The 19,126-nt window shown below is 35.7% G+C and overlaps 1 protein-coding gene across 2 annotated transcripts in view; it reads left to right on the forward strand.

Annotated features, from left to right (window-relative positions):
- The first annotated feature begins 510 nt into the window (after positions 1–510).
- The window catches only part of LOC124633818 (spondin-2), a 51,670-nt gene continuing 33,054 nt past the window's right edge, over positions 511–19,126 (forward strand). Inside the window, exon 1 of one of the 2 annotated variants that reach the window (XM_047169174.1) lies at positions 511–773. The gene's annotated coding sequence lies outside the window, so the exon portion shown is untranslated. The remainder of the gene's footprint in view (positions 774–19,126) is intronic. The other variant, XM_047169173.1, reaches the window with a different exon arrangement.

Below are 19,126 nucleotides of genomic sequence, written 5' to 3' on the forward strand. Positions count from 1 at the left end.
GTCATGGAAGAACGTTATCAGGGTTTCTGGGATTTAAATGATGTCTGACTATTGCTGGTCTCTGATACGCCATTTCCCAAAGTCTACACATAAGAGAAGAGCTTTAAAGTCAAGTTTTTTGGAACTTAACAATTAATATAATTTTTAAACAAATATTCTTTAAGGTAAATACACGTTTTTTCTCTTTAAACCGCACTTAGCTGTATCTCAAAAACTAGAGCTGATAAAAAAAAACTACTAATAGTTTCAAATATGGTTAAATATGAGTAGTCAACAACAGCTTAAAAAATCCCGGCAACAAATGTACTGTAAACTAGTGTTATCAAAGGACAGGTAACGCGACTACTAAGAGACTTTTTCACTTGAAACTAGAAAAGCACGCACGCTTCTGTTATCCCATTACCAGCAGCCCAAATAAACATGTAATTCTTTCCTGCGCACCTCTGCATGTCTCACTATCTCTTTCGTACTCCCGGGTCTATCCCGTTCCAGCTCGATTCGGGCTTGGAACACTCCGTCCGAGCTGCTAGTTTGGCCCGCGACCTCGCGCCGCGAGCACGTGTCGATCGGCAACCGGCCTCCCCCCGACACGATACAGGCGTGTTTTCACCGACATATAAATGAAAATTTGATCAAAACTACATTTTGACGCATCGTGTGTTCTTCTCAAGCATAGACTGTGTATGTAATCAAACTTTGTGTGCGAAGGATTTGAGTGTATAATGTAAACGTTGCAGAGACGGTGAGTGCAACGTTTTCAGTGCCAATTTCAGGTAGATTACTCCACTGAAAACTGTCTATCGTCGCGTGTACGTCGAAGACGATTATTCGGTTCCTTTCGTTTTGATTCATTTGCTTTGTATTGTTGTTTTCTGTGATGTAAATACGTTTTACAGTTTTCAGTCGGTGTATTTTTATTCATGCTTTAATATCTACCTGTTGTATGATAACGCTGTAGTATTTCATGATCTCTCTCCTTTTACGATATGAAATTCATTTGGTTTTATATGGTGTGATGAAGTTCTATTGTTTGTTTATTTTATTGGATCCATAATGTTCATGATTTTAGCTAGAGATAAATTTCAAATTACGTGTTGATTTGAGGTGGTTTTTCCTTATCTTTTTGCTTTATAATCTTAACATTCAACACCATTAAAAAATATAAGGAAAATATTATTTAGTATAGGAAGTCTGTTTCGTGTGGTACGTTCTTATTATGAAAGCTCTTTTGTTTGGATCTGTGTAAGCCGTATAAATGAACTGGTCCCAAATATTAAATTATAGCAATATAAATGATACAAGTCATATTGTAACAGGGATGGAGTGTACTCACCTATTTCAGAATTTGCATTTTAGTGAATGTAGTGTATCAGAATATATCCTCCATTCCATTTCCATTTATATACATATCTGTAGTTTATTTTGTCATTCATTTCTGTTCGTATATTATTTCAAATATTTATTAAGGCTATATTTGCATGAATATTACTTAAAATGAATTATCTTACGTTGACCTTTGACTATGAGTTCGTTATAGTTCATTTTAAAGAGCAGATGTTTCTTAATTATCGTATGCATCTTCATAATTGTAAAGCAACTCAAAAGATAAAACCATCACCCAATGACAAACAATTTTCGTCATAAACATTAAAACACAGCCATTTCCCAAATGATACTCAACATTTCTAACTTTCCTCTCTCAGAACTGAGTTAAAGCCAAAAATCTTCAAAGCACTTTAACAATATAACTTACTTTCTTCCATATAAATTACATTGTCAAAGGGAACAGACGAAATACAGTTTTACCGGGGCGCACCTACAAAGGCTCTAAGCCTACAAATTCTCGTAGCACTTGTTTATTCTACTACGACGCTACGCCGTAACGCGCTACGCCGAAATCTATTATTATTATAGGCCTCTACCCTTCGCCCCCTGCCGTAAACTCTACGCGGGGGTCATGCGGTCCATGGCCCTTTACGGGGCCCCGGTATGGGCACGTTCGGCACGGCCGCGGGCTGTGCACTACCTGAACGTGCCCCAAAGGGTGATAGCCATTAGGCTAATCCGGGGGTACCGCACGATCTCCCGCGAAGCAGCTGGCCTACTCGCTGGACTGCCACCGTGGGATCTGGAGGCGAGGGTCTTCTTGCGCCTGTACGACTGGCGCGAGGAGGCTCAGCGCCGGGGAGAAACCCCGTTGCCGCGGCAAGTTGTCGCGCAGCGGGCGGAGCTCCGGCGCGATCTCATGGTGGCCTGGAGGGAGCGACTATCGCAACCCAGTGCAGGGCACGCCACCATCGTGGCGGTAAGTCCCCTCTTTGAGGAGTGGCTCGGGAGGAGTCACGGCGCCCTCACGTACCGCATGACGCAGGTCCTCACCGGACACGGTTGTTTCGGGAGGTGCCTGCACCGCATCGGTCGTGAGGAGGCGCCCGGGTGTCACCATTGTGCGGACAGCCCCGAGGACACGGTGGACCACACAGTCCAGGTGTGCCCCGCATGGGAAGGGCACCGCCGGGTCCTCGTCGAGGCTTTGGGCGGCGGCGACCTCTCGCGTCCGGCCCTGGTTCAGGCCATGGTCCGGGGCGAGAGGGAATGGGATGCCGTCGCCTCCTTCTGCGAAGCGGTCATGCTCGAGAAGGAGGAGGCGGAACGCCAGAGAGTTCGCACCTCTCATCCCGGCCGCCGCGCTGGACCAGGTAGACACCATGGGCGCCGGGTGTCGCGAGATGACTCCCGGCCACCGTAGGCGTGGGTCTGTGGGCGGTGAGTTCGGGTGGCTCATCGTCCCTCTGTCTTCCTAGACGACAGACCCGTGTCGACGGCGCGCGTTGTTCCACGCGCTCCTCAAAGAGACGTCAGCAACCCCAGCGGGGCCCAGCAGGGCCAAGGCCTGCCGGGGCTGCGGGTTGTTCGAAAGAGATACCGCGGCCCTGGTACATAAAAGGCCTATGACGGAACACGACGATTTTAGTCAGTAAGAGTCTGACACTCCCTCACCGCTGCTAACCCACAGCGGGAGGGGTCATTTGATGATTTTACGTCGATAAAAAAAAAAAAAAAAAAAGGCCTCTACCCTTTTCGTATTGTGTCATATCTCACATTGCTACGCTTTATTTCGTTTATATAAGCTCGTTATGTGAATGTGAATAGTATTTCTCGGGATATAGCAAATTGTGTGTGTGTGTCCGTTTTTGTGGATCTCGTAAGGAGAGAGACCTTCGTGATTGTTGTAATAAATGGTGGTATTATTTCTGAGTTGAATGTTATCAGTTTAGAGATAAGATTATAAGTATCGATGATATCATTCATAAATTATCTTTACTGTAAATCGCTGACTGTTTTATTTAGGAAAGAATTGAGAGGAAAATCTCCATAAAAAAATTCCGTAATTATGAAACGGTTTTCACCAATTTTGTTACCTTATTTCCTTGCCTATTATTTTTCTTAATATTTCCTAAAACAAATACGTATATTTTCCATCTAGTTTAGTGCGGAAGTAAACAAACGAAGTTCACACTCTCGGTGTGGTGTTGCGGTCTACACAGAATATTGTTTAAAACGCTCCCATTTGGTAGACCGCTCGTATTTCAGTAGCAGTTTTGTTATTATGCCTACTTTCACTTCTGTTTATTATCTGTAGCTATTTGTAGGTAGGTTTTGTTTTCTAGGCAGAGATCATCATTGGTGGCTAAGATATACTTAGGAAGTACATACAAACTTAGAAAAGTTGCGTTGGTACTTGCCTTAACTTGGAATCGAACCCACACCCTCATGCTCGAGAGGTCGGTTCTTTTCCCAATAGGATGAATAAATCAATATATCAGGACTCATTTCACACATGGTCTATTTATTGGGAGTATTAGGTCATTTTATGAGTGACAACTGACATATTCCATTTCTTACAAATTATATGCGTATAATTATTGGCACAGCTAACAAATACTCTCATCACATAAATGTTATATGTATCCTGAGAATTGAACCGGATAAGCATATTTGGCAGTGTGATAAGGTGACAATTGCACTAAACGGATGGTCGTCGAGAGATTTAAAGTTTTCCGTTTAAGTCTTATGATTGTGGATTTTTTTTACTTTGATATTAATTAACCATAATGAAACAGCAATATAATGTAAATAACTCTATATTTAAAATCATAATTTGAAACTAACTAACTAACTAACTAAACTAACCAGTATTTAACCGATAACAGAAATCAAATAATGTGTTTAGGCTATTTGCATAATTAATAACACAAATTAGTTGCAACAACATGTCCAAACCAAAATTTACTTAACTAATGTGAAAATCACATTAAATGGCACTCACAGACTTTATCGTTGCAAATATATAAAGTAATTCTGTCTGTCACGCCGTCACAACAAAACTACTGAACCGATTTTCATAAAAGTTTTGTAAAAAGATAGTCTAGAGCCTGAGAAGGGACAAAGGCTTTGTATACAGTTCCAAGAAATAGTTCCTTCAGGAAGCGGGTCTGAAATAAAAACAAGCATAACAAACACAAACATTTAAGACGATTCCCAGTAATCAGCGAACAAAACGAAATTTAAAAAATGAATGATAAAAGAATGTACTTTAACCGGCAAGTATCAGCATTACCGGCAAATTGCGCTCTTCCGGACAATTCGCGTAATTGCTACAATTCTCCTTTATTGCATTAAATTGTTCGCAGCGCTATAAGCTTTCTTCTTGCGGTTATCTACGTCGTAAATGACATTAAGTTATTTGGCTGCCAGCCTTCGTGTATGTACCGAGATAAGTGTACTACTGTACAAGTTAAATAAGTATAGGATTCGCTAGAATTGGATGAAGTAACTAAACTTTCAATTCATGAAACAAGTTTCTGTCTAAATCGAAAGATAATACTGGTCTAGTGTATTCTTCATTTTCCTGTCACTTTATTTTATACCACTAAAAGATACACACATTAAAAGGGCAGAAACTATTACAATGTTCTCTGGTGGTTGTCTGCTTCGATTTTGTTCCACCAGTTCAGTCGATTTATCCTAAAAGCGTAAAAAAGTAACTCACTTTCGCATTTATAACATTACTAACGATAGTAACGCCTTTGATTCACACAGACAAAATTGCGAGCAAATACTAGTCTTCAATTCAAGCGAATGATACCTATGTGCCTGATGATCGGACGCAGATGACAAAATTGCATCATTCCGCCATGCATAATCCCCATAGGTTAGCTACAATTCATCGGGTAATTAGGTCGCTGGCTAGATATCGATAATACTGCCATGCGATGTATCGAGTAATCGTATTGGTGGAATTTATTGATTAGCTAATAGAATAAGTTCTAATCACGAAAGTCTGAAGATGAGATTGTCTGTTTGCGATAAACTCAAAAAAAACGGAGAACGGCGTTTTATGTGATTTAACATACATATTCACAAAGAGCCGTAAAGGGTAATTACAGGTTCAAAGTCGTTTTTGAAAGCTCCATTGATTTGATTTACTTTCCCTAGATTTATGAGTCAGTTTCCACATTTTACTAATTTATACTTACCTAATTCGTATCTTCGTTTAATAAGTAATTAACTCGGGATGTGGTAAATACCTCGAGAATCAGCCAATTTTAAACCTTTGTAGTTTTCATGCCGATCTCCTTCACATTGGTTTAATAATGATAGATGGAGATAGAAAACAGTCGCTCATTTTATTTGAACGCACCTCTTAGAAAAATTGAGACAGATTCGCCACACGATCCAAATACAATCAATTATTAAAAAAGACTTTCATATAATATTCAATTTTTTGAGTTATTCAAGTCGTTCACATCGTATGTCATGATAACTCGATCATGTATTATGCATGTACATACGTGAATGTCAACGACACTGATACGATCCAGCCGTTGTTTTAAAATTATCATAGCATTGTGTATTTTAATCATATTCAGGTTCAATTGAATTGGGTTTGTAGTAAATTTTGTATAAAATATAAATGAGTATTTTTTGGTCATAATTATGGGTTGCGTTTGAGCAAAAACTATGATATTATGGATTATGTAAATTTCATTCGGTTGTAGTTTTAAAATACGTAGATAATATTTTTTTATTGGTTTAGCAAATATTATGGCAATTACTTATTTGCCTAGGTATCTTTGATTTACTGCAATACTACTTCTAAACCTATAAAGCTGAAGTGTTTGTGTGTTTGAACGTGATAATCTAAGGGACTACCGGACAGTGGAAATTCTTTCAGTGTAAGATAGCCCATTTATTGAGGGAAGCTAAAGGTTACTTTCTAAATATGTGCAGGAAGTATATAATTCCTAAGGGACAGAAACGTTTTGTGTTTGAACCTTAAAACGTAGAATGTAGTCGTACGAACTTAGGCATGAAAATTGGTGACTAACTAGTAAACCAACCTTTTTGATTCTCGAAAATATGCGTTACTCTATAATGGTTATGCAAATAATAATTAATATAATTTAGTTAATTATTGTGTAACTAAATTAATTAAAACCATCTAATTATTTACCTAGCCTACGTTCTAGGAATCATGTTGGGATTTCAAATGGTAATTATTATAATTGAAAATGCTGTTATAATTTTATTTCTACTTAACTATTAACATTGTTTTGATTAACTCATGCAAATGTCATGTTGGATTGTGTTATAATTTCTGGGAACACAAATTGTTATGAGTTTTTTCATAATTAATATATTCAAAATTAACATGAACTCACTCACGTCGAAACCTACTGCATCACGTTCATGAGATTCGACACAGTACCTAGCATTTACTTACTGGTAGTTTTTTAGTTTTTTTTCCAACTATGATATATTTCCTATGTATGTAGATAGGTACCAGCGTTTTACATGGAGCGACTGACTGTCTGAGTTCCTCAACACAGTAACGCGGGTCACCTAATATCGTTAGGACTGACTGGTTGTTGGTTGTCTGATTTACTGGCTTTTGACTATCCGTATCAACTTCCAAAAATGTTCAAATAACAGGCAAGTTCAAATGGCAGTCGGAGGGATGTAAATATAAGGTATATAAAAAAAAAACTGCTTGTTTTAACATTCTAATCTCCTGAACAAATTGGCAAAACTTTCTCACAGGAAATCCCGGCATATTGACATGCGACGAAAAAAAGGGTCGATTCAAAAATGACAATACAAAAACACTTTTCATTTCCGCCATTTTGTCCACGGATTTATGATGGCGGATTTTTTTCAATTGCCAACAAAATGTTTAAATTCAGCCACTTTCCATTTGCCTCTGGCATACGCCGTGATTTAGGGTTGCCAGCCTCTGAATTATTATCTACGTAATTTTCTTTATGAGAGGAGTGCCGTTGGCGCTAGTCGAGTGGAATTTTATTGTTGGCAACCCTAGGTTTAATGTGGTGACGTATCAATGGGCGCGATTTATTGGGGCGTTTGGCAAAATATTTAGGTTTTAATTGCTGTTGAGTGTATTGCGATGTTTATGAATAGATTAAAGCAGATGAGATGTGATTAGGTTGATATAATTAATTGAAAAGCAGTCCATAGAGTTTTTACCTTCAACGTGTGTAATCATATTGTATGACAAAATAAAAGGTTTGTTGCATAAAATAAACTTTGGTATACTGAATACATGACTACACCTAGGTAAATATTCAGTTACTGAAAACACCCACATTTTGTTCCTGTTAGGAAGTTGTTATAATAATATCTTTTATTATTCAAACTTTAGCAGTTATCGCTTTTTTAATTTGTTAGAATTTTATTCACTCCACCTTCACGTTCAACGATTAAAGTTTCATCTAACTTCGCGAACTTTTTGCAATTATTCTCAGAGTAACCTTTTAAAAATGGAACACCCTCGTGACGTCAGTAAAATTCAAATCAACTGAACGACGCAAAGGCGTTACCTACGCAATCTAATTTGCTAAAGTCATAAAAAATAAAACGAAAACTTTTACGCCACGTTTACATCTAGGTAACATCTGTCCAAGTAAAAAATTGAAATAACTTGGAAAGATTAAGAATTTTATATTCGCACCTTCAAGGTACTTTATGCCTTATTATCGCGGGAGCAAAGTTGAGAATCGCGTATGATTAGTAGTAGGAAATCGGTAAATCTCTCGCGGCTTCTACATAGATACTAGATAGAGACAAGTTGAGGCTTTCTCTCCAGAGGTTTTATGCCCGTCACGCTTCCAGCAAGCTATAAAGCGCTTTACGTTGAAAATTGAAAGTGACTTTAGCTGTAAAACGTACCGGTGAATGTGAAGCGCACGAGGAAAATATCAATTTTAGGTTTCAGCGCTCGACGCGCTTTTATGTAGGTATATTCCCTTAAGTTTTTTTGTGAAGATGTTTGAAGTTATAAGTGGATTCCGATAGTAGGTGTGTAGTTTTGGCGTCGAAATTGAAAAGGTTATTCTATGTTAAACTGAGACAGGCTTTACATGTAAATAAAAGTTTCTTAACAAAGTACAAATGTTTCAAAAGTTTTGGTTAGAAAAATTTCAAGTAAGAATTGTTTCTAAAGTGCAATAATTACACCTTAAAACCATCTAGATGAACAAACAAAACTACAGCTTAAACTCCGCTTTGAAGCGCTGTTTAATCACTTTGCACTACAGCTTTCGGATCCTCATTTTAATCGAGTTCCCGAGCAAACGTGATTTGTATTTCCCGGTAGAAAATCTGAATTTCTCAGGAAACCCTCGTCTTTTAATTTGTTCCCATATATCGTCGTATAAGGAAAGTTCTTAACGCACAATTTACCAAAGAAGATTACATTACAGTAATATATAGTTTCAACCGTAAACGTGTTTTGAAAATGTCTAAAGTTTTTGCAATCTGGTCTATTATAGATCAATAAATTGCCTCCAGTTGTCAACGCAGGTTGATATTTTAAACGTCATACATTATGTTCTCTATTTCAAAATGTAATATGACACACAATAATAAATACAAACACGCTACATAAATCCGACGATATTCACCACAATAACGCTCCAATACATTTGGACCTAAATTTAGAGGCCTCTAAGTCCCTTCATGCGACATTTAACAGTCGAACATTATGCCTCTTAATCCCAGAATGTCCTAAAATTCACGTTCCATGAATTCCACGATGGTTGAACGATTTTATTTTCACATAAATAAGGGAACCCTTTTGCTACCTCCACAGTATCTGGCGATCGGAGATGCGATCTTATCTGTGACGTAATGGATTGGATGACCAGAATATTGAATATGTACGCGAAAACCTTCGGCCAATTTGAAAAGATAATCTTTTGTTGATGTACCAATATGTAGTTTGGGTGAATTGTGTTTTGGCGGAAAGTTGATAGCTTGGAATGAAAAATTGGTTAAGGAAAATAATAATAGCACTAGAAATTAAAAAGTTCGTAGGTATTCTAGATGAACTCTAGTCTATGGTTGTTTAGTTGAATAGTGGTGATGTCTTATAATATTACCTTTAAAATTTTGAATTTATGAAAATACTTTTCAGCTTTCCTTCCCCCATACTCAAAAAAATATTTGTGTATAAACCAATTACAAAAATAAAAGAAAAGGAATGTATTTTATTTGATCTAGTCCAAGGCAAACACAATGTACACAAAACGCCAAATGAACCCTCGCCCTACCCATTGGTCTTTTGACAGCAAATATTTAACTTACTGCCAGTAATTTTTCGCCCCTACGGGTTTTTCCAAGTATTTGATTTATCTGCTTGCCCATGTCCAAACACGAGTGCAGACAGCCAAATTTGTTATGGACTATACGTAGAAGATATAGATACAAAAATACACATCGTGAAAAAGTTTGAGCATGGAAAAAACGAAAATATTTAATACCTACATGGAGCAAGTTTGGTAATGGTGTCTCTATTCTGTTCGAGAGGAGGCTTCTATGAAGTAATGATAATTCTAACAAATGTGTTTCATCATGGCTACTTCCAACCAGTTCGAATGGAAAGACCTTTCTATGTTCAGCAATAGACATCCTATGACTGAGATAATTACACTGATGAGCTCTAACTCTAAACATCGCCATGATTTCCTTGAAGCATTCCACTTGCCTATAACTAGGTTCTGTAAGGGCGTCCAACAAACTGGTTACCCAATAACAATCTCCACTCAAAATATTACCAATAAATAAAATAATATGAATCCCAAACTTGCTCGTTGATGTGATCAAAATATATTCCCGCACAAAAAATATATGTACAATAAATATAAAAATCCAATTACGAGTACTCAGATAGGTCAGGTACACTCAGCGGAAAAAATGTCATGCCAAAACTGCGGTACAGTTGTTAACCTATTTTATTCGCAGTCCATATTTTTTGAGTCATAACTCAGTACTTAAAGGCCCCTGAAATGTAAATCGTTGACGCTTAACAGAGCACGCTATTCACGTAAAAGTGGGATCATGCTATATAGAACTTATAGCACCATCTCTTTTTAGAGTACGAGTACACTACAAACTTTTAGTCGGCCGATAGTTGTTTTGGGCTAATAAATCAGTATGAAGATGAATGGAAGTACACACGTTACAACGATCAGGTATTTGTCCGGTATCAGACTAACTAAAAACTTTGATTGATTTCACAATGTTCTAAAAAGTCATTCATGCTGATTTATGCGCTCATACCAACTATCGGCCGACTAAAAGTTTGCAGTATGCTCGTACTCTTAGTGGTAGAATCTTGATCATTTTGACGTGTTATACTATGAAGGCAGAGCGCGTTTTTCACGCGTCTGCGCTCGAACCTTTTTCTTTGCTTACTGTAGCGTACATTAATTATGTATTTGCAGCTGAAGGGTTCGTTTCATCTTGAGCGTGCATAATTTTTAGGTGAGAGGCAGTCTGGTTTATACATCGGTAAATCTTTAAAGCTGAGCCTACCGTAAATGCTTAGCAGTTGGGGTAAAACTGCTTTATCAAATTGAATATGCGCGGTTGTAAAATTTACGTTGAGTTTTTTTACCCAGCTATCGCAAATCCAGATGTTGATAATACAAACTGTCTACGGTAGCTAGAAATTACTGGTAATAGGCTTATACTTACTGAATTTATCCTTTAAAAATTGTTTGAACTTACAGCTCGTCAAAAAAAACTATACGTAGCTAAAAATAAAAAGAAACATCTTCCTATCGGACTACAACAATATAAGTTACAATTTGCAAGACTGCTTTTATTTACAAACTCATTAAAGCTTAGTATTTCACGACCTACATTGGCGTTCCCGACTATCGCTCGGCTGACGCACTTACAGTCTAGTGTTTCAGTCTACGGAACCATTACGTTTTATACAGCAATCGTTAAAGTTAACTTGTTGCTTTTATTTACAACTAGAGTACTCTTTTCTAGTAGGAAGTGCATCAGAAGGAATAAATACTGGTTGGTTATGTTTATAATGTATTTAGGCTATACTAATAGATAGTGTTTTGTTTTTGATCAGTATGACATATTTAGGATTTTTTTTTCTAGTTTTGGGTCCATGTTGACATTTGGTTAATGAGTTTGATTTGAAGTTTTCGGGTTATTTTTAGCACCTCTACGGTCATAAGGAATTAAATATTAACAAATCTATAGTAAGGCTAGGCATTCCGACCAAGTTTTAAATTAGTAACAGGTTTTTTGGTAATATGCAAATTAATTGTCATCAATCATTTTAGGATTTTTGGGCGTGATAATAACGCCCAAAAATAAAAATAAAACAATACCTACGAAATACAATTTCACAATATTTCTCACCTCAAATCAATGACACACGATTTCAAAAATAGAACACATTCTCCACAGTCTAAAAAAATGTCTAAGCATCGCGTGTGTCACCCATCTTTTTGAGGCATAGGAAAATACGCTTACAGCCAAATGATCTGCGCTCGATATTCGTGTCCACACTGAAATAGACTGGAAACCAGGTCATCGAACGTTGACAACCGGCCACCACCGACGCTTTTAAATCTCTAAGATATTTTTTTTCAGGTAGATAGATTGGACTCCAGTTTAATGTTTGGTTTCTGAATATAAGGTTTTTTTGTTTGATTGTATTATTTTTCATTCGATATCGATTCGATTGGCATCGATTTTAAGGATTTCTCGCTTGTGTTTGTTTTTATTATTTTATAAATTGTACCGAAGATGTGCATATTTAAATAATTATTATCTTCTAATTTAAGTAAAATAAAACTAAAATAGTTCAGACTGTATTGGTGAGCCCACAATGAAAAATAAAGTTTAAAACTTAAATTCTTACATTTCCGTCTACATGTTCAGCTTTGATAATTCTACTAGATTAAATTATAGGTCATGCCTTTGTACCTGAATCCATTAAACCGTGTTGTTTATATACCTAAAACAAAACACAAACATACCAAAACCACTACCCAGCTAACACTGATTAGCGAGCACGTGCGAAAAAAATAACGTTATTCGCCTTCTAAAGCACGCGTGGAGTTTAAAAATAAATATGGAACCGTAATCCAGCGGTTACGTGGCACGTAATAATTATATTTTGCCGGGAGATTCTCATCTGAAATACACCGGAGTTTCTGTGTCACTGGGTTAAAACTGTTCAACAAGGTCGCTTGCAAATTTTGGAATATTTAAAAAATGTTTATTGTTGTTCCGCTTAAAAAACTCGATGAATATTTTATGGCGCTTTGCATTTGTCCATTTACAACCTTTTTATTTGTGACACTGGCTTAAACACTGAATAATGCATATTATTCGCTTTTGAATCCTAATCCGACAGTTGTTTTCCAGGATTTAAAATTAATTGTCACCCGTAGTTAAAAAACAAACAAATTCTATGACAACATTTTTCTAAAAAAAATCTTAGTAATACAACCTTACCTCTATATACCCAAAAAGTCCTGGCAGCTAACAAAACGCAACATAAAATCACGATCACCCAAAAAAAAAGAAAATATCAGCGAAAAAAAATCTTGTCATTCAAAAGAAGAATCTCACCGATTTCCACGCATCAATACGGTACTGCCAACGTTTTGTAGCGAACAGTTCAACTGGTGTAATAATTTATTCATGAGACCACTTTCCAGTGAATGAATAGCTCTGAAGCGTGGGTGTGCCCGTGAGTTACGTTTGTAAATAGAACTCTAGTTATATGTGAGCTTGTCTATGTCTGGTTTTGTTTATGTAGCTTTTTTCTGCTAGTATGGATAAGACATTGGTAAAATGTTCCAAGTTTGGAGAAAATGTGTTTTTAATAGAGGACTAATAATAAAAATACTTTACAATAATGATGTTAAAGGATTACGAATAGTAAACTATGTGAAGGAATTGCATACTATGTCAAGTCGTCGTAAAATTACTTACCACCGAAGTTGACTTCTAGTGGATTCACGATAGTTAGCATGTCCGGACAAAACAACCTACTAGGATGGCATTAGGGCCAAATAGGGCATTGTTTACTAGAAAACTCTCTACTAGCACAAGTTAAAAAAAGCTTTTAACAAATTAACCGCCTAATTATACACAGGTAATTCGCACGCGAGACTAATTACTGCAACAAAAGCAAATTAGGTTCGGAACCCAATCTACAAAGCGTATATTTATTTCTTCTATTTTTACATTCTATAACAATCAATGAATTTCTAATACTTAGAAAAATTTATTCAAATAAATATCTTATTCCACACAGATTGATTTAATATGAAGTACCTATTTTGTATGAAGGAAAATATGAAATGAGTTTCCTATGATTGAGAACACGATATGTATATAGGTATAAGTGATTTAACTTGATACGTTTCTGAGAAAATGTAAGTCGGCTTTGCGACAAAGTTTTGTATAACAAATCATTAGACCGCACCACAGATTTTCCTGGAAGCCTTGAAGTTCCTACCTTTACGAGGAGACTAAATGTTCGAAATAACTGGAATTCTGTGAGGTTTTCGGTATTTTCGCTTAGAAGTAGTAGCAAAGTAAATTGTCGTATTTCATTCAGAATTTATAACGAATGTTTAAATTCGTACAATTCACGACTTCGTAAGTAATGAAATACCATTACAAAAATGTTAGTAAACGTAAATCGTCATGAAGATATTCCAGCTAGCGTATGCGTTTGATAGGCAAAAAGACGGTTCGCGGTTTTAACAGTAGTTTTTTGGCATCGGTAATTATAGCCATCACTGTTTGCTGCCGTTTATATACGTGGAAACGCCCATACGAACAGAGCGATGCTGTGCGGAAAAACCGCTAATGTGAAATTTGGTCTTATACTCATGCAGAGAACGTATTACACCCTCTTAGAACATCTTTTTCACAACATGAAACAAACCCTACATTATTCAAACTAACGCCTCTATTATTTCGCAAACAAAATATATTTATTATGATAAACCTATCCCATATTTTACCAATCCCCTTTCTAACTTGAAATATATTCGTTCATGGTTGTCAATGATCACTACATATTTGATTCGTTCGTTTTTGGAGCGGCATAAATCGATCTGTGGCACCTCTTTGATATTACATCCTTGTGTCGGAATAAAATGAAAATTATCTGCTTATGTGTATATTGGGAATAACGGACACAGTAGGAACGGAAAGCTTGTTTCAATATTCTTTTATTACATATCCTGCCATTCTGATCTTATAGTAATAAATAATCTATATTTTTTTTGATTATTAACCTTAATTTATCTACTCTAGATCTACTCTTTATTTTTTCATTAATTAAAGTAGTTATTTTTTAAAGAACTTCAGTTTTATTGATGAAGTTATTTTAAGAAGATTATTATGACATCAATTTCAGATACATTATACCCACATCATACCTGCCAACCATATTCATACCTGCTATTCAAAAACAACCCCTATTGACATTAACATCGTTAGACCAACATAGCTACAATAATGTACTTTCAGTGTAGTGGTTACCATAAAGCTCATTATTGTGTAACGGGGTCACAAGCCGACACGGGTCAGTTTCGGCTGTCAATTTGTTAAGCAATGTCTGTTATGATTATGAACTATGAATTTATTTAATTGGACAGCCGATGCGTTTGCTGAATTCTAATTTTAAATGTGAGGGCGAATTTTATTGTTTTAAAATGTCAATATATCGAACATGTATGATTTTGCCCTCACACGTTTCCCATAGCCAAACTAAAAGTAGGTAGTATGTTTATTATATTGGTGGTAGGCCTAGGCGTATTACTGCAATTTTTTATCGAAATCCACAAAATGGTTTTGATGTTAGAAAGTAAAACTGTTATATTTTTTAATTCTGGAATTTATGATATATTATAGGTATTACTAGAATTACTTAAATTACACTCAATATTTGTAAACAATGACATCGTATAGGTGATAATTATAAAGATAATTAACTATCTCAAATATCGTTATCTTTAGGAATTTTGACGCTTTAATGAATATTGACGCTCTTACAGTTAAACCATCAATTCTGAACAAACAAACAGAAGCGACTCGAATAAGTCTTTCATTTAATTATTATTAACATCCAGTCCGTCAACTGTTATACCAAATAATATTGATAAACTAAATTACGGGTTTAAGTAAATTATTCATTGGTAACACAGTCTACCTGACATCCTTAGGGAAATCAAATTACCTTTCTCAAATGTATATGACGTGGCCTTCATCATTGACAGGCAATGTACGAGGATTCTGATTAATCATTTAGATAGGGTGTGTTGATAAATGATTGTATCTGTGTTATTGATTTTTGAAGGTCGGATGTCAGTTTAACAGCGATCTCACACGAGGTGTTTTCATCGCGCGTAGTAAATCCGAGAGGAACATCGGCTGGTGTGAAAACGCTTTCAGTATCGTTGAATATTTCATAGACTTGGCTAACTTAAGTTTTCAATAAATGTAGGAGAAAACCTGATTCAGTTGCCTTTAGGTATAAGCGTGACCATGAGAAACTCTTCTCGAAACGCGTCAATCGAAGGCAAAAAAGTGTTTACTTACCGACATAAAAAAAGCAGACGGAACTAAACCTAGCTATTCAGACTTTCTCTTCCACTTTCCAATATAAATAAACAACCAAAAGCCTACAAAGGAAATTCTTATCGACTCACAATTAACATTTTAAAGAGACCACGACTTGACTCGAGCAAGTTAACAAGCCAACTGTTTTGGAAGACTCTGAATTATTAAAACTTCGTTAAGAGTTGGGTGGCTACGTAATTTTGCAGTGTAAGTTTGGCTGGCCTGTGTTGTATATATCTCGATGAGCTTCCCCCTTCACCCCTTCAAGTGCCAATGTTGACTTGTTAGTACAAAGTTCCTTAGTTTTAATATTCTGAATTTATGTTGAACTTTGCACTAATATTTGCAGTCGGAGTGCTTTCGCGAGGAAGTATTATACGGTATTTGGCGACGGTCTTAGGGCTGTCATAAGATGATTTAGTACGTCTACTGTTAGGGAATGTAGGTGTAATTAACTTTGCTTTCAGAATAGGCATAGGCAACTCTAAAGAAGACATCTGTTTAAAACTACGCAGCATGACTGGAAACTTACTAAGCAACAGCTGAAGACTTGAAGTAATCTGAGATTTATTGCAACATAAGATATCTTAGCCTGTTTGCACCCTGAATGAAATAATCATACCTCACCAGCTATCACGCGGAACCGTACAATATCCAGACGATAGGACATAAAACAATAACTTAATCGAATTACAACCCCCGAGGGCACTGCGCTCTGAAAAACAACAGAGGGGCGAGTTCGGGCGAGTTGTTACAACTTCTACAAGTTAAGGGGACGTTCCCTGAAAATGAGATTAATAATAAACTGAGAAATTACTAAAATTGTGTTATTGGATAATGTTGTGCCACGATATCCCGGGATTAGCTCCGGTTATTGTCAAAATTTTCACCGTAATTAAGGATAATTTCTTCCGCAACTTGAGACGGCTTTGAACTTGTAATTACCGTTTGTATTTTGGGAATATCATTGGTCTTTATAAGTTTTGATAAATTGATGAAACTTTTAATGATATTGTGCTAAACAGAAATAGGAACAGTATTTAGTGTACCAGCGTAAGAAATAAATGTTCAACGCTCTTGAAAAAATATGAAAAGGCTTTCAGAAATATAACACGGAACAGACATAATGAACCTCCCAAAGAGATTGTTGAGTGATTTAGGAAACAAGCTTGAATACAGTGTCGTTTAAAACGCCACCGAAAAATATAAAAGAAAATATATTTTAAAAGCATTTTCTCCCGACACGAGGAACAGTGCGAAGTCTACCCACAATCGTCTTAAACGATCTTCAAGTTAATGCTTCTTGGAAAGTTTTCCCCAAAATTATGATAATAGTGTCTCCAACAATATAGAAGTATAATTAAGTATTTAAAATAGGATATTAAAGTTCACAATCTGTATCGCGAAGTGATCAAAGGATTTGGCCACAAACAAATACTGTGAGGTGGAGTATCAACTTAAGTTAAATTTACTATGAGAGACTTTATGGGAGGATAAAATAATACTGTTATGTTATTGGGTCTCAGTTATAGACAGTAGAGTCAAGTACAAGTTCAAGATTCAAGTACTGTTAAAAATGAGATCGAAACTAATTGACTTTAAATCTAGACTTATGATACCATTTAAATATTATTCAGTTTCTTAGCTCTTTAATTGATTTTTTTTCTTTTCAGAGCTACGGGCAAGCTAATCCAATTACTTAAAGACAGTACTTCTCACAATCACATTTTTTAAACTTTGGAAAATAATAACCTCAGTTCTTATATTGCACATTGAATAAGATAATAATCTTTGATATGAAATCGCAATCAATACCAAATGTAATAAAGATTTCTGCCAAAACATACAACGTAGATATAAACGGGTGTACTATGCCAAATCGAATGACAAATAATCGAATGCCAATTGATAGACCACTATAAATCGAAATTCTAAATACTCGAACATTCATAATATCGAATGGTTTTTAAATCGAACATTAAATACATCGCGCAGTCAATACATCGAGTGTTCAAAATATCGAATGTTCGTTTGATCGAGCGTTAAATGCATCGCATAAGTATTCATCCTATCGAAAAATCTATATTTTTTATGAATACAAGAAAAACTCAAAATTTACTAATAAATCACATTTTAATCTTTAATTCTTATCTTTTAAAGGTAAATTTTAAAATTTTGTGTGGATTGAAAAGGCAAACGCGGGATTGGGAAGACCTACTTTACAAAAAAGAGGCAAAAGGGATGATAACGCGATTGAAAAAATGTTAAATAATAAAAACTACATTAAAATTTATAAATTATTCATAAATTTTGAGTTTTTCTTGTATTCATAAAAAATATAGATTTTTCGATAGAATGACTATGTGATGCATTTAACGCTCGATCAAACGAACATTCGATATTTTGAACACTCGATGTATTGACTGCGCGATGTATTGAATGTTCGATTTAAAAACCATTCGATATTATGAATGTTCGAGTATTTAGAATTTCTATTTATAGTGGTCGATCAATTGGCATTCGATTATTTGTCATTCGATTTGGCATAGTACACCCGATATAAACATAATGAACTTCTACTACGTATTTCGCCTAAAGTCAATGAACAGACTGAAATGCTAATTAGTATTGAGTTCCCATTTAGAGACACTAACACAGACTAAACTAGGTTAACAATCAATTATTTTAGCAATAGGACAATCCAAAATAAAGCCTGTCAAATTGAAATACATCGAAAACCTTTTAAGTCATCAACTATAATGAAGTTTGTGTCTGTTCCTAATTTATACGAAAATCACGTAATTAAATTATTATAAATGAGAATGTAAGTTTGTTTGTAATGCTTTCACGCTTAAATGACTGATCTGATTTAGTTGAAATCTACATCAACACTTATGTATGTAAGTATGTACATTAATATTATAACATGAATATTTGATATTTTGAGCCTAGCTTCAATCTATCCAACTGGAAACTGAATATCGTCTTCAAATTCAAGCCTAAATAACTAAAAATATATTGTAATTCACAACACAATATGGCCGTCACGTATGTAACGGGTTCCCTAAGGCTGAATATAATAATAACGTCGCAATATTTCACTTTATAAAAAAAATATCAGTCTGCGAATGTCAGTGTTAGGTCC

Source organism: Helicoverpa zea, chromosome 10 (genome assembly GCF_022581195.2).
Source record: "Helicoverpa zea isolate HzStark_Cry1AcR chromosome 10, ilHelZeax1.1, whole genome shotgun sequence".
Classification (NCBI taxonomy): Eukaryota; Metazoa; Arthropoda; class Insecta; order Lepidoptera; family Noctuidae; genus Helicoverpa; species Helicoverpa zea.